Below are 14042 nucleotides of genomic sequence, written 5' to 3'. Positions count from 1 at the left end.
AATGGGAATCACGTGAATAGGGGCTCAGGAGATTCAGTGTATAGTAGCAGGTAAGTCTTCCCTAGAAGAGTTGCTCCTAGATCCCTGAGAAAGTGAGTTGCAACATTATTTACCCTCTCTGAGAACTCCTGATCTGGCAGTATTAGTTTATTTTGGATGAGCAAACTAGTCCAGAATGAGAGAGTTGAGAAATAGCATAAAAGGGGAGTCAGGAATCACTTACATATTAAATGAATACTCAAAGGTTAATAATTATTTGCTGAATGAATGAATAAATCTTAAATGCATCATATGCATTGTGATCTGCCATTTTTATCAGTAATAAATTTCAGTGACTTGGTTGATGCCATGGAACTGTTTAATAGTTTAATATGTAAAAGAAGAAAGAAAATAATGGAAAAATTATTTCAAAGATGGTTTGCATATATAACTTGCTTATTAATATTTTTTTAATTGGATCTTTGCTAAGATTATCTCAAAAACCACTAGATGACCACTTAAATTACACCTTTACTGAATTGAATGACAAAATCTGACTGGACCTATGATTAATCTTGAAAAATAAATCATCACAAAGTTTGTGAGAAATACACGCATGTGAAGGATCTTTTCTTATAGTTTTTGATTAAATGATATAATCAAACATCAAGTAAACTGGAAGACCATTCATTGAAATTTTGAGTGAATGGAAATGTTTTGTTTGTTTGTTTTTGCATTTTATTTGTAGAAGAAACAGAAAACTTGAATAAACCTAAGCATTAAAAGGCCTAAGCCTTTTAATCCAATTTCCATGCAATTTGCCAAATACACATACACATATGTGTGTATATGTATATGTATACACACACACACACATATATATATATATATATGTATGTATGTATATGTTCCCATCTTTATTTAGCATCCACCACTTTCATACTATACAGTAAGTTTCAAAATAAAAGCTTTGAGTTATTGCTATAGTCTCAATTATCAAAGAAAAATCCAATTATGTTAAGTGAATTATACTTAATATGTCAGTACAGCAGACCAAATCCTTTCTTCTCTTCCCTTCTTTGATCTAGAGAGTTTTTAAGGTCCCCTCTAATGCTAAAATGTTCTGATTCTATCATTCCACATTAGTTGTGTTTAACAATTATTATTAACATAATTCCAACAACAATTTGAAACAGAAAATATGAGCTCAGGTTAACCTGAAAAATTACTTTAACATTTCCTAGATATTCTGATTATTTGAGATTTTACTTGGAAAAGGGACTAATGAGCACAAACAAATAATTATTGGCATACTTCACTGGTATTTCCAAGGTGGCAAGATGCTTTTATAGATGTAGAGCATATCACTAGGATCTCGATCACAGAAGATAAAGAAGGATTGGGACATATAATTTATATATAGACCCCATCATTGTCTCCATCTTACTTGAGTAGGGCACTAGTTGAGAACAGGAAACAGAATTTTGATTGTCAGTTTCAGAAATTAATCATTTTCTTTTCAGATCAATAAGCATGTTGTTTAGCAAATGATGGTAACACCAGCCACCCTGCAGAGTACTATAAGTCTTTTCACCATTGAAATTAAATCTAGTCCACAGTTCTCTGAGGACCCAACCTGTGAAAGACAACAAATTGCATTCATCATATCCACATATTTAATATTAAAAACCTCACCATGACAATAGACACAACAGCAGGAAACAAATACAATTAGCAGAGGAAGCATAGATAAAACATTTAAACCCACAGCCTTTATGTATTTGCTCAATGATTCGTTAAAACCTAACTTTCCAATTCATCTGTCTCCAGGTGTCCTTCATTTCTTATTTTCCTCATCAGATTTTGTGCCACTGGAACATCTGAGAAAATAAAGACTGTACCTTCATAAATCACATGAAGCTTCAAAGAGCATAATATCTTGTGATATTTTTACATAAGAAGACCTATTTTGCTTCAGAGAAACTTTTGCATGCACCCACATAATGCTACTACCTGAAGCTTATGTAATATCTATTATCTGAGGAATGGCAATGCATTACCAAGATAAACTCATTTATCCCTACAACAGTATTTTGAGATCACCAGTGTGAGCTCCATTTTACAGATGAAGATACAAGACATTGCAAGATTAAGTGGTTTCCTTGGGGTCTAATGGTCATTCAATGATCAAGTAGAGACTATAATTCACAATGTCTGACTCTCCAAGTTCATTATTTTATCTACTAGAGCACATTGCTTTTGTTAGAGGGATAGCCTGAGCAATAATAATGTTATGCAATATTGTCAAATGACTGTTTTCTACCTCTACCTCTTAAAAGGGAATGAAAGAACTTTCTATCTCAAGAGTGCATACAGAAATTAGGCATCACCTGCACCAATATTATAGTTCCTGATAATATCCCTAATTTTCTTTAAGGATGGAGGGAGAAAAGGACAACTTCTGAAGACAGGACAGCTAAACAATGAATTCCAAAACAACTACCAAAATAAATTCCTTAAAATTTTGAATTTATCAACCTTTATTTTTCCTATTACTTTTGTATCATTTATACTATCTCCTAAAAATACTACCTTATTAGAATCCCATATTTTCTCAAATACAGATGATCAAATCTCATTCTTTACAATTGACTTTCACATGCTACTTCATCAATATTTTCCCCCCTATATGTTGCCATCATTCCAGCAACCCTTTTTCCTGAGGTATCCCCCACTCTTCCTAGAAGTGTGATCTCTGTAACTTTCTTTTCTCTATTCACTCCCATGTTTTATTTCCACCCAGGAGTCCTTACTTCCTCTTCAGATAAGATCACTGCATAATGAGACTGTCAAATTTATAGTGCAACAATTGAAGAAGCCCTATAAAGTCTCCCTTGTGTTCCAGAAGCACTGGAGGAGATGAGGAAAACAGCAGCCTGCCAAATGACTAAGAACCTAAAGTTCAGTTTTAAAGTAATTTCTGTCCATTTTGTCAGTCTTATTTTCTGAGTCTGGCATCAATCATTTGTTGCTCCTGGTGAGAACCAAACCATTCAGTGACAAAGCACAAACAAGGAGATTATTAAAACCTCTTAAAAGGGAATAAAAAAATCTTCTATTCCAGGAGTGCTTAAAGAAGATAGGCATCTTATAGTCCAATCTTATTTTCCTTGCTAATATCCCTAATTTTCTTTATAAGGGAGGAGGAGGAAAGGGGAAACTCTGCAAGCACATTATGTAGCTATCAATACAACAAAATACTTATTTTTGTTTTGTGAATATCTCTTGGGAATAAAGAATATAGTCATTTCCCTTCATAAATATTTTTGTAAGTATCATATATTGCATTGAAAAGAGCATCATCATTCATATTATACAGGGGTAGGGACTAGACTTGTGATTTTGTTGATAAGGAAAATCACAGATAAAGAAACACCATTTATTAATGCCCATGGATATCTTTGCACCTTTGTTTTAGAGAGTTGCCCAGATCATTGAGAGATTACCTAACTTCGGGTCACAAAGTCACAATATAAGTCAGAGGCAGAGTCCAGGTCTTCCTAGACTGAGGTCAGCTCTCTATCCACTAAGCAACACTATCTTACATATATAATACATATGGTAGCATTATATGTAGCATGGTATTTTATGTGAGCAATTTACAATTTATTGTTTTTTTGTAAAATATAAAGGAAGAGATAATGTTCTATAACAATACCACTCATATGATTATTTGTATATTTAGGGATTCTTACATAAAATTTCTTCTTACATTTAAATAATGGTGTCAATGTGACAAGATCAATGACATAAGTTAATATAAAAAATTGTATAATTGATAGCAATGCGTTTCAATTCAGATGTTCAAAAGCAGCATTTTTTTCTTCTAATTTGAAGGATCAAATGTACATAGATAATATTTTCTTCCCTGAAATTTTCTTAGTTTTCCATTGCAATTGTCTTGCAGTTTTAGAATGTTATTCTACCTCTGTGTCTTTAAATGTGCATGGAAGTAAGCAGCCTAGAATGCAAAAGGGATACCTAAAAGATAAGGAAATACATAAATAGTGAACTTGGAAGCTTAAGATAGCAAAATGAAAATGAAAAATGAAACTGGGCCATATGAAAGCTAACTAACTCAAACACCAAATAGAAAAGATCTTTACTGAATTATTGACCTAATTAGGATATAGTTGTATTATTTCTTTATGTAAATATAGCATATGTTGTAAGAAGAAACACTAAAATAAAAGTCAGAATGTCTGAGTTTTAATTCTGGCTTTGCAGCCTATTTATTAGCTGTATTGCCCATGGCATGTAATATACATGCTCATTAGGTTTCTCATTTGTTCATCTCCCAGGACTACTTTAAGGAATAAATGAACTAGGTATTTCAAAATGCCTTGGAAACTTTAAGGTGCAACATAAGGTGTAAATATATTAGTCGTGAAAGTGGGGAGTAGTCCATATCTATGATTAAATTGATACAGGTCTTTTGCACCTAAAGGATCACTGGGCCTTACCCTTTGCAATTTGGCTGCATCCTGTGTAGTCTTCAATGTTCCTAAGGATTCTATTACTGGTTCCTTGCTGTTACAGAATCCTAAGAACCACTTAGGGTCATTTCAGCCACTTCAACTTAATTTTTCTCTTTGTATTGTCTCTTGCTCTGTTATTCTGTTTCTCACAACAGAAATGTCTCAATATTCTCTTTCTATTGCCATCACTTAGAATAATGCTTTGCACATAGCAAGCATTAAGTAAATACTTTTTGAAAAATTTAATTTCTTGTGAAATCTATTTATAAGAGGAAGAAGGACTTGAATTTAGACTTTTTTGACTCTAAGACTAGTTCTCCATCAAGCAAGCTATGTTGTCTCTCTCTTAAATGTATCATCAGTGTTTTAAGACTCATGTATTATATTTAAAAAATCCAAAATAAAAACTCTGCAACAATAGAAAATTTAGCAGTTTTGGAGTACAGGAAGGCAAATTGAAGGTGGAAAATATTTTTAATGCTAGATTTTCTGCTTCTGTAATTTTTTCAGAGTCATGATGCTAGTTTAGTACAGAACATTTTATGGATCTTCTTCAAACAGTGTTTCTGAGATGTATTTAAAAATATGAATGCACTGTGCAGCTTTTCCTGCTGTTTTCTGTGAGTATGAGATGGAAACACTGGCTTATGTTCCATGACTTTGGTTTGAATTGGGGCCACCTACATAGCATCCTGCTGATGGTATTTAAACCACAATCTACACTTTTAAACAGATAAAATGTTCAAAGGAAAAAGCATAAAATTCAAAAGAAAAATGTGGAAATTTTTTTGATAAAAAAGTATTATCCCATCTGGTAAAGCAGAGAACAAGGTAAATTTTATTTTAGAATGTAAACAGGTGTCCCTTGGTAATAATAACATATCCAGGTTCTTAAAAAGCAAAAACAACCAAAAAGCTTATAGACAAATTTATTTTTCACTTAAGATAGTTAATAACTCTTTTTTTCTAGGAAAATAATCATGATTAATACAAGTGATTATATTTAATGAGCCATTACTTAGCAAGGGCTAAAGATAAATGAATGTATAAGAAGTAGTACCTACCTTCAACAGTCTTATTATATGGTTGAAGAAAAAATAACGTGAAATATGCAGAATGAGACATTCATCTTTAGACTTGGATAATATGGGGATTTGTTTTTCTTGACTATGTATATTTATTGTAAGGATTTCCCCTCTTTTCCCATCCTAGGTTGGGGAAAATGGGAGGGAGAAAAAAAAAGATAACTGAAAAAAATATAAAAAACCTAGTTGAATAAACAGATGATATATACTTAAAATTAATAATATCAGATATCATAGTCTAAAAATTAAATAGGTGGTTTAGATCACAGTATCCTATATTTGGAGGTAAAGGGGTACTAGAAATCCTCTAGTGTAATTCTCTCATTTTACAGATGAAGAAACTGAGGCCCAGGGAGATTAAGTGACTTGACCAGGTTCAGATAGAAAATATTAGATATTGCATTACTCAGAGGTTCTAAGTCTTCTAAAATTGTTATCATATAAATTGCTCTTTTGATTCTGCTTATTTCACTTTAGATTCCATGATCCTTTGAAATTATCTCCTTAATTATTTCTTGTAGTATAATAATATTATATTGCAATCATATGACATATAATTTATGTATTCCCAAATTGATGGGCATTCCATTAATTTCCAGAAATATATATAATTCTCTTTTAATTCCCTCTTAGGGATTAGGAAGTTTATTTACTTTGGAGTATTCTCTTAAAATTTTTTTATTATAGCTTTTTATACATATGCATATGTATAAACATATGCCTGGGTAATTTTTCAACATTGATGCTTGCAAAACCTTCTGTTCCAACTTTTCCCCTCTTTCCCCCATCCCCTTCCCTAGATGGCAGGTAGTCCAATACATGTTAAATATATTAAAAACAATATATGTATACATATTTATACAGTTATCTTGCTGCACAAGAAAAATCGGATCTATAAAGAAAGTTAAAAAAAAAAAAACCCTGAGAGGGAAAACAAAAATGCAAGCAAACAACAACAGAAAGAGTGGAAATGCTATGTTGTGGTCCACATTCATTTCCCATAGTTCTCTCTCTGGGTGTAGCTGATTCTCTTCATTACTGAATAGTTGGAACTGGTTTGAATCATATCATTGTTGAAGAGAGCCATACCTGTCAGAATTGATCAGCATATATTATCGTTGTTGAAGTGTATAATGATCTCCTGATTCTGCTTATTTCATTTAACATCAGTTCATGTAAGTCTCTACAGGCCTTTCTGAAATCATCCTGCTGATAATTTCTTACAGAGCAATAATATTCCATAACATTCATATACCACTATTTGTTCAGTCATTCTCCAATTGATGGGCATCCACTCAGTTTTCAGTTTCTAGCCTACAAACAGGGCTGCCACAAACATTCTTGAACATTCATGTCCCTTTCCCTTCTTTAAGATCTCTTTGGGATATAAGCCCAGTAGCTGGATCAAAGGGTATGGACAGTTTGATAACTTTTTGAGCATAGTTCCACATTGCTCTACTTTGGAGTATTCTTACTGGAGTATACTCTTTCTTCTTAACCAGCATTTTGTATCTCTCTTCCTTCTCACATTTTTTCTGTGGTTCTTGCTGTATTTCCATACATAACTGTGGATATATTCAACTTTCCTTTGTCCATTTCAGATAAGAATGTAGTTCATTTGATGCTCATTTCTTTTTCTTCTTCTTTCACACTTATATAATCTTCTCATCTGGACAATTATAAGAAATATTATATTCCATCCCTGTCTTCTTTTCTATTCTTGGGTATTTCTTTTACCCAGCCTTCTTAATCCCTTCTTAAAATCCTTAAAAGGAAAACAATCCAACCTCAGTTCCTTTGTTTTTTAATTAATTTCTTCAGTAAGCTTTAAAGACATTTAAACTCCGAAGGGATACTTCTCTCGCATTACAATAGTCCATTATTATCATACAGTCCTTTCTAATCAATAAAGTAAATTTACCATTCTAGATTTCTATTGAGTTGTATGTTTGCATTTCAAAGTTTCTACTCAGTTTTGGTCTTTTTGTCAGGAATGTTTGAAATACTTCTGTACCATTAAAGATCTAGATTTTTTTGTACTGGTTATACTCAGTTTTGTAGGATAAGTTATTCTTGGCTATACGCCTCTATCTTTTTGATTTTCAGAATACTTTATTCCAAGTTTTTTTCCTCACTTATAATAAAAGCTTACAAGTCTGATTTGATCGTAACTGTTAGGTTTCTTGGTATTTGAATTCATTCTTTCTAACTATTTGCAATATTTTTTTCTTTGAAGGGGAAGCTCTGGATTTTGGCTATGATATTCTTGGTAGTTTTTCTTTTCTGGTGTCCTTCAAAAATTGATTCATAGATTCCTTACATGTTCACTTTGCCCTATGGTTCTAATGGATGCCAAACAGTTGTCATTTATGATTTCTTGACATAAAGTATCTGGAATTTTTATTGCTCATATTTTTCATGTATTTTGATGACATTTTAATGATTTCTCTTTAATTATTTTAGTTCAATTTTTTTCTACTTTAATTTTTAGTCTTTTGGTTTTGTTCTATTTCTTTCTATATCATAGAGTCATTAATTTCAAATTACTCTACTTTAATTTTCAGGGAATCTGTAACTTGTGTAAATTTTATCTGTTTCTCCTCTAAACTATTGTTTCCTCTTTCAAATTTTTTCCTAGTATTTATTTATTGCTTTTTCTGTCAGTATCTGTTAAGTCTTTTTGGAAAATCTTTTTCTCTTCTTTAGGTCTCTGCTTAAAGTTATTATGACATGGAGTTATTTTTTTCTGTATATTGATTGGAATTTTTAATATTTTTGAATCTACCGTAATTCTTTACAGTGGTCAATGCCTTCTTTTGGGTAGTCATTTTTCTGGTGGAAGGATCAGGTTCTGTCCCCCATGGGCTTTTCAGTAGGGTAATCAGTATTAATTCATCTTGACCTAGATCACCTTGGTCCATGGGTTGATTTCCATGCTCTAAAGTTAAGCTTCTCTGGATCTTTGAGATTTAGAATTCTAGATTCTCATGGTTTTCTTTGCTATCTCAGGACAGAGATTTAAGACCTGGAATGTACCAATATGAGCATTGCTGTAATTGCAAGCAATATAGCTTCTCATTCCTTTTAAATTGTGAATTTTTGACCATCACTGCATTTTGTGGATAGGCCTCTGCTCTCGCTTTCTCTGGATTCTATAATCTTACATAGTGCATGTAGTTCTCTGGCTACTGCTAGCTTCATATGGAGGCTACTGGGTTGTTTGACTAGATGATTATGATAAGGATAATTAATTTTCAGCAGAGTCTTTTTTGCCTGTGGGCTTCTAGATGACTTTTTTTTATTCTGAGGTAGAAGAGATCATTTACTATAGTTGCTCATTCTATTTCTTGATCATTATTCCATATTGCCCTAACTTTTAATTTTTTGCTGGAGTAGATGTGAATCTGCATCTGTTTAGGCAGCCGTGTTGGCCAGATATCTCATGCTGAATTTGTGATAAAATTCCTAAATAAGTTCATCATTATCTGGCTGTAAACATACTACTTTATATAGATGAAAGGATGATCCAACATTCTCACTCTAGTCCCAAGTTCCACCTTACTGGTCTATGACAATAGATGGTTCCTGAATTCAACTCAGGTTTAAGGGAAAAAAATCTTGTCAAAACATTAATCCCTATTTATGTTACAGAAACTTGTGATATCTCTGTGTGGTTAAATATCTGCTACCTGGAAACCTGTAAAAAAGTGTTGTCTCTATAGTGTTCAGAGTGATTTTTATTATCCACATATGCTCTTTTTTGAATTGGATTTTCACTTAAAGAATGGATACAATGATTAATTCTCTGTTCATATTTAATGTGATTGTCTTAGAAAACTCCACATTTATCCAAACCTTTTATGTCATAAAAGGATCTTTGTAGAGTACTTCTCCAACCTCCCCCCCCCCCACCCAATTTATGGGAATAATTTTGTTAGTAGTTATTAAATGTTCCTTAAAAATTCTACTGAACTTCTTCTAAATTAATCTAGATAGACTATTTTCCCCTTTCCTTTTCTTTTTTAAGCTTCTTTACAGCTAGTTAAATTATCTTTTCTATGATTGGATTATGACCTATATTTGTTGTTGGTCAAATGGAACTTAATGACTTTATAAGACATTAAGAAATAATAAAACAAAGCAAAAATACTAAAAAATAGGAGAAAATTTGAAATGTCTCATATAAAAAACAATTGACCTGTAAAAGAGATTAAAAACAGAGGATTAAGACTCATTGGATTTCATGAAACCCATGAACAAAAAAAGTCAAGATTTTAAGAAATCCAATTTCAAGAAATCATAAAAGAAAATTGCCTAGATGTCTTAGAAGCAAACGGCAAAATAAAAATTAAAAAATACATTGGTCACCTCCTGAAAAAAAATCTAAAAATAAAAGCTCCCAGGAATATTATAGCCAAAATCCTAAACTCCTAAGTTGAGGCCATTAACTCCCTTTTAGTTTTATGGAGTAATTTTTCATTCTGCATATTATTCTATAGTCTTTTTGGTTTTTGATGTATATAATCCTTCTCTAATATTCAGGATTTTTTCTTTTGTGCTTAATGTTTTTTAAGGTTTTTAAATTAAAAGCAATTCCTATTCATCAATTATCTCTTTTTTTTCCTACCTTGTTAATATATGTTTTAAGGGAGATTTTGTGTGTGTGTGTAATTTTTTTTTTCATTTCAAATTGAAATATTCCAGAAATGAAGCTCTTCTTATTTTTGTTCTTATTCTTCTTGTTATTATTCTTTTCATAGTTATTAATTGCTTCTATAATTTGTTCCCTGACCAATTTGTTATTAAATCTCCATTTTAGGTGTAAGTTATTTTCTTGTTCTCTTTGAATTGATTATTTTTCTTATTTTGTATTTTCTGGTAAGACTATGTTTAACATTTTTATTTTGTTATATTTAATTCTGATGTCTTTGTAACCTAATACATGATTTGTTTGGGATTGTAGTGCTATGACATATGTGTACATATATACATATGTATGTGCTTGTGTATATTTTTTTAATGATCCCATGCAAAAGGTAACACAGATCTCTTAGCTCTTAAGTTTCCATTATTTATTCAGCTCTATATTTTTCCTTTTGTTTATCACTTTGATTTATTTAGCTTTGAGAGAGGAACATTAAAATCCTTGTGATTTTAAGGCAGCAAGATATCACAGTGGATAAAACTCAGGACTTAGAATTCAGGAAAATCTAGCCTCTGATGCTTATGAGCTGTGTGACTCTCAGTAAGTCACAACTTCTATTTGGACCAATTTCTTCACTTAAGAAATCGAGATAATAAAAGCATCTGCTTTACAGAGTTAGTGTGAGGATAAAATAAGATAATGTTTTATAGAGAGCTTTGAAAATCCTAAAATGCTATATTCATATACATATTATGTCACCTCATATTATTGTTACTATTTCTTAGTTTTTCATATCTGAATTTTTAAGCAATGCAATCTAATTGCTTCTAAGTGAATTTTATATTAAAATTAGTTTTGGTTGTTTTTGGTTTTTTTAAGTATCATGTAATATTCTTTTTAAATTTTACTGACATGAATTTTTAGTGTTCCTTTGTCACTTTACTCAGTTTTAGTTTCCTCATCTATAAAATGTAAATAATAATAAAGATAGGTCCAACTTGAGAATAAAATGAGATAATATTTATAAAGTAAACTTTAAAAGCACTATCTGCATTATTACTATTATTTTGATTGCTATGATTACTTTTATATTGGTCAAGAAGGATGAGAACTGAGAAATACCATCATATTTTTTTCCTTTCATTTATTTTATTTTTTTAAATAATAACTTTTTATTTACAAGTTATATGTATGGGTTTTACAGCATTGACAATTGCCACACCTTTTGTTCCAATTTTTCCCCTCTTTTCCCCCCCATCCCCTCCCCTATGTGGCAGGATGACCAGTAGATGTTAAATATATTAAAGTATAAATTAGATACATCATAAGTATACATGACCAAGCCATTATTTTGCTGTACAAAAAGAATCGGACTCTGAAATATTGTACAATTAGCCTGTGAAGGAAATCCAAAATGCAGGCAGGCAAAAATATAGGGATTGGGAATTCAATGTAATGGTTCTTAGTCATTTCCCAGAGTTCTTTCGCTGGGCGTAGCTGGTTCAGTTCATTACTGCTCCATTGGAACTGATTTGGTTCATCCCATTGCTGAAGATGACCAGGTCCATCAGAATTGATCATCATATAGTATTGTTGTTGAAGTATATAATGATCTCCTGGCCCTGCTCGTTTCACTCGGCATCAGTTCGTGTAAGTCTCTCCAGGCCTTTCTGAAATCATCCTGTTGGTCATTTCTTACCAAACAATAATATTCCATATTATTCATATACCACAATTTATTCAGCCAATCTCCAATTGATGGGCATCTACTCATTTTCCAGTTTCTGGCCACTACAAAAAGGGCTTCCACAAAGATTTTTGCACATACAGGTCCCTTTCCCTTCTTTAAGATCTTTTTGGGATATAAGCCCAGTAGTAACACTGCTGGATCAAAGGCAATGCACAGTTTAATATCATCATATTTGACAATTAATAGCTCATTGGCTATTTTGGAAAGAGAAATTCCAGTTGAATGATGAAGTTGGAAACTAGTTTGCCAAGAGTTGACTAGTATACAAGAAGAGAAGAAATAAAGACAGTAAGTATAGGGTTTTTTTAAGTTAGAATGCAAGTATTTGAGTCCCCTTTGTATTATATTAAAAGAGTTTTGAATTCATTAGAATTGTAATTATAGTGCTATGGAATATTGGAGAAAATGCTGTATTTGGAGTCAAAGGACCTGAGTTCTAATTTTTACTCTGTTGCTTAGTGTTTGTGAAAACATTCATGCATCACAACCTCTCTGGGGTTTACTTTCTTAATCTGAAAAATGAAAAAGTTAAAACCAAAGTTTTATCTTAATCAGTTTCTATGATGAGATATATGGAAAATACTTTGTAGGGGTAAAGTACTGTAGAAATATAAGTTATAAACAAAGCTTTGTTTTTTAAATATAAGGATTTAAAAGAAAGATATTTGATCTTGCTATCCTGGCAAAAATCATCCAATCTCTTTTTCCCTTTGTGGCTAAAAAGAATATTTATAAAAGTGCCTCTACTTTCTTTTTGTATCCCCAGGGTTTAACACAGCACCTGTCATATTGTTTAATAAATGCTGATTGATTGGTTGAAGTTTTAAAATATATCTTAGCCAGATAACAAAGCACTACCTCACCATTCCAAGCATGGGATTTTATGATGTAACCCTTCCTGTGACCCACGTTTGGATGGGGTTTTAGTAGGATGAGCTCTATTTTGCACCAATTCTATCTAACTTCTGATTGGCTGAGATAACGAGATAATTAGCATAACTGTATGCCTCTATAAGGGATATACTTGATTTGGTTGGGGAGAGAGAGAGAGAAAGAGAGAGAGAGAGAAAGTTTTTGAGTCATGAACTAGAGCCCCTGAAACTACAGAAATGTGTTCCTTGACTACCAGACATTGGAATTCTAGAGGCTGCTGATAATAGACCTTCCCTAGAGATTATTGTTTAACCTGAAATCTTATCTCACTCTCTACTGAAGAACTATGTTACTTTTTTTCTATTCTTCTCCACTTTCTGTGTGCATAAATGGGTTTACTTGCTATTTGCTTTAGCTTTTGTGAAACTAATATTAGTACTATTAGTACTTATCATCCTTTTAGAAATGATCAGAGAAGTGGCTGAACCTTAGACCAGAGATATTGGGAAAGAGAGAAAGATAGATATAATTCTATGTGGGAGATAGGAAATATTGTTGCCGCAATGCCCACTTTCCCTCCTATCTAGTGTTCTGTCAGGGCCAGGAAGGCCTTCTACTATTCTTCATAGAGGTATTTTACACACTACATCATAACTAGCTACACCACCCAAGAGTCATACATCTATATATAGACAATACCATATACATATACAATTTAATTTCAGAGTCTGGACAAGATATTTAGCAAAATGTCAGGATTTGATATTCAGAAAAACTAGAATAAACTCTGAACAGGGAGGCTTATCTGAGTTAAAATTTCATATATAATCATGAAACTTAACTCAGATATGCTAATATACTAATGTGAAGGCCATAGGATACTCTTCTTTCTATAACACAATGCTTCCAAGTCACATTTTATAGGGGCTTCATCTTTCATAATAGGATATCTTCTAGGATTCAAACAAAACATATGCAAACAAAATCATATCTTAGATCTTTACTTAGCCTTAATGATGATACATGAGATATAATAGAATCAGCAGCAACACTACAATTAAGGACCTGGTGATATTACCATTATATAATTCTGGCATTAAAAATCGACTTCAGGAAAAAACGTAGGAGAATTCTTTCTATACATATAAATCCCAATATAATGAGATCAGAAT

Source organism: Sarcophilus harrisii, chromosome 1 (genome assembly GCF_902635505.1).
Source record: "Sarcophilus harrisii chromosome 1, mSarHar1.11, whole genome shotgun sequence".
NCBI lineage: Eukaryota > Metazoa > Chordata > Mammalia > Dasyuromorphia > Dasyuridae > Sarcophilus > Sarcophilus harrisii.
Note: the sequence above shows the minus strand (reverse complement) of the source record.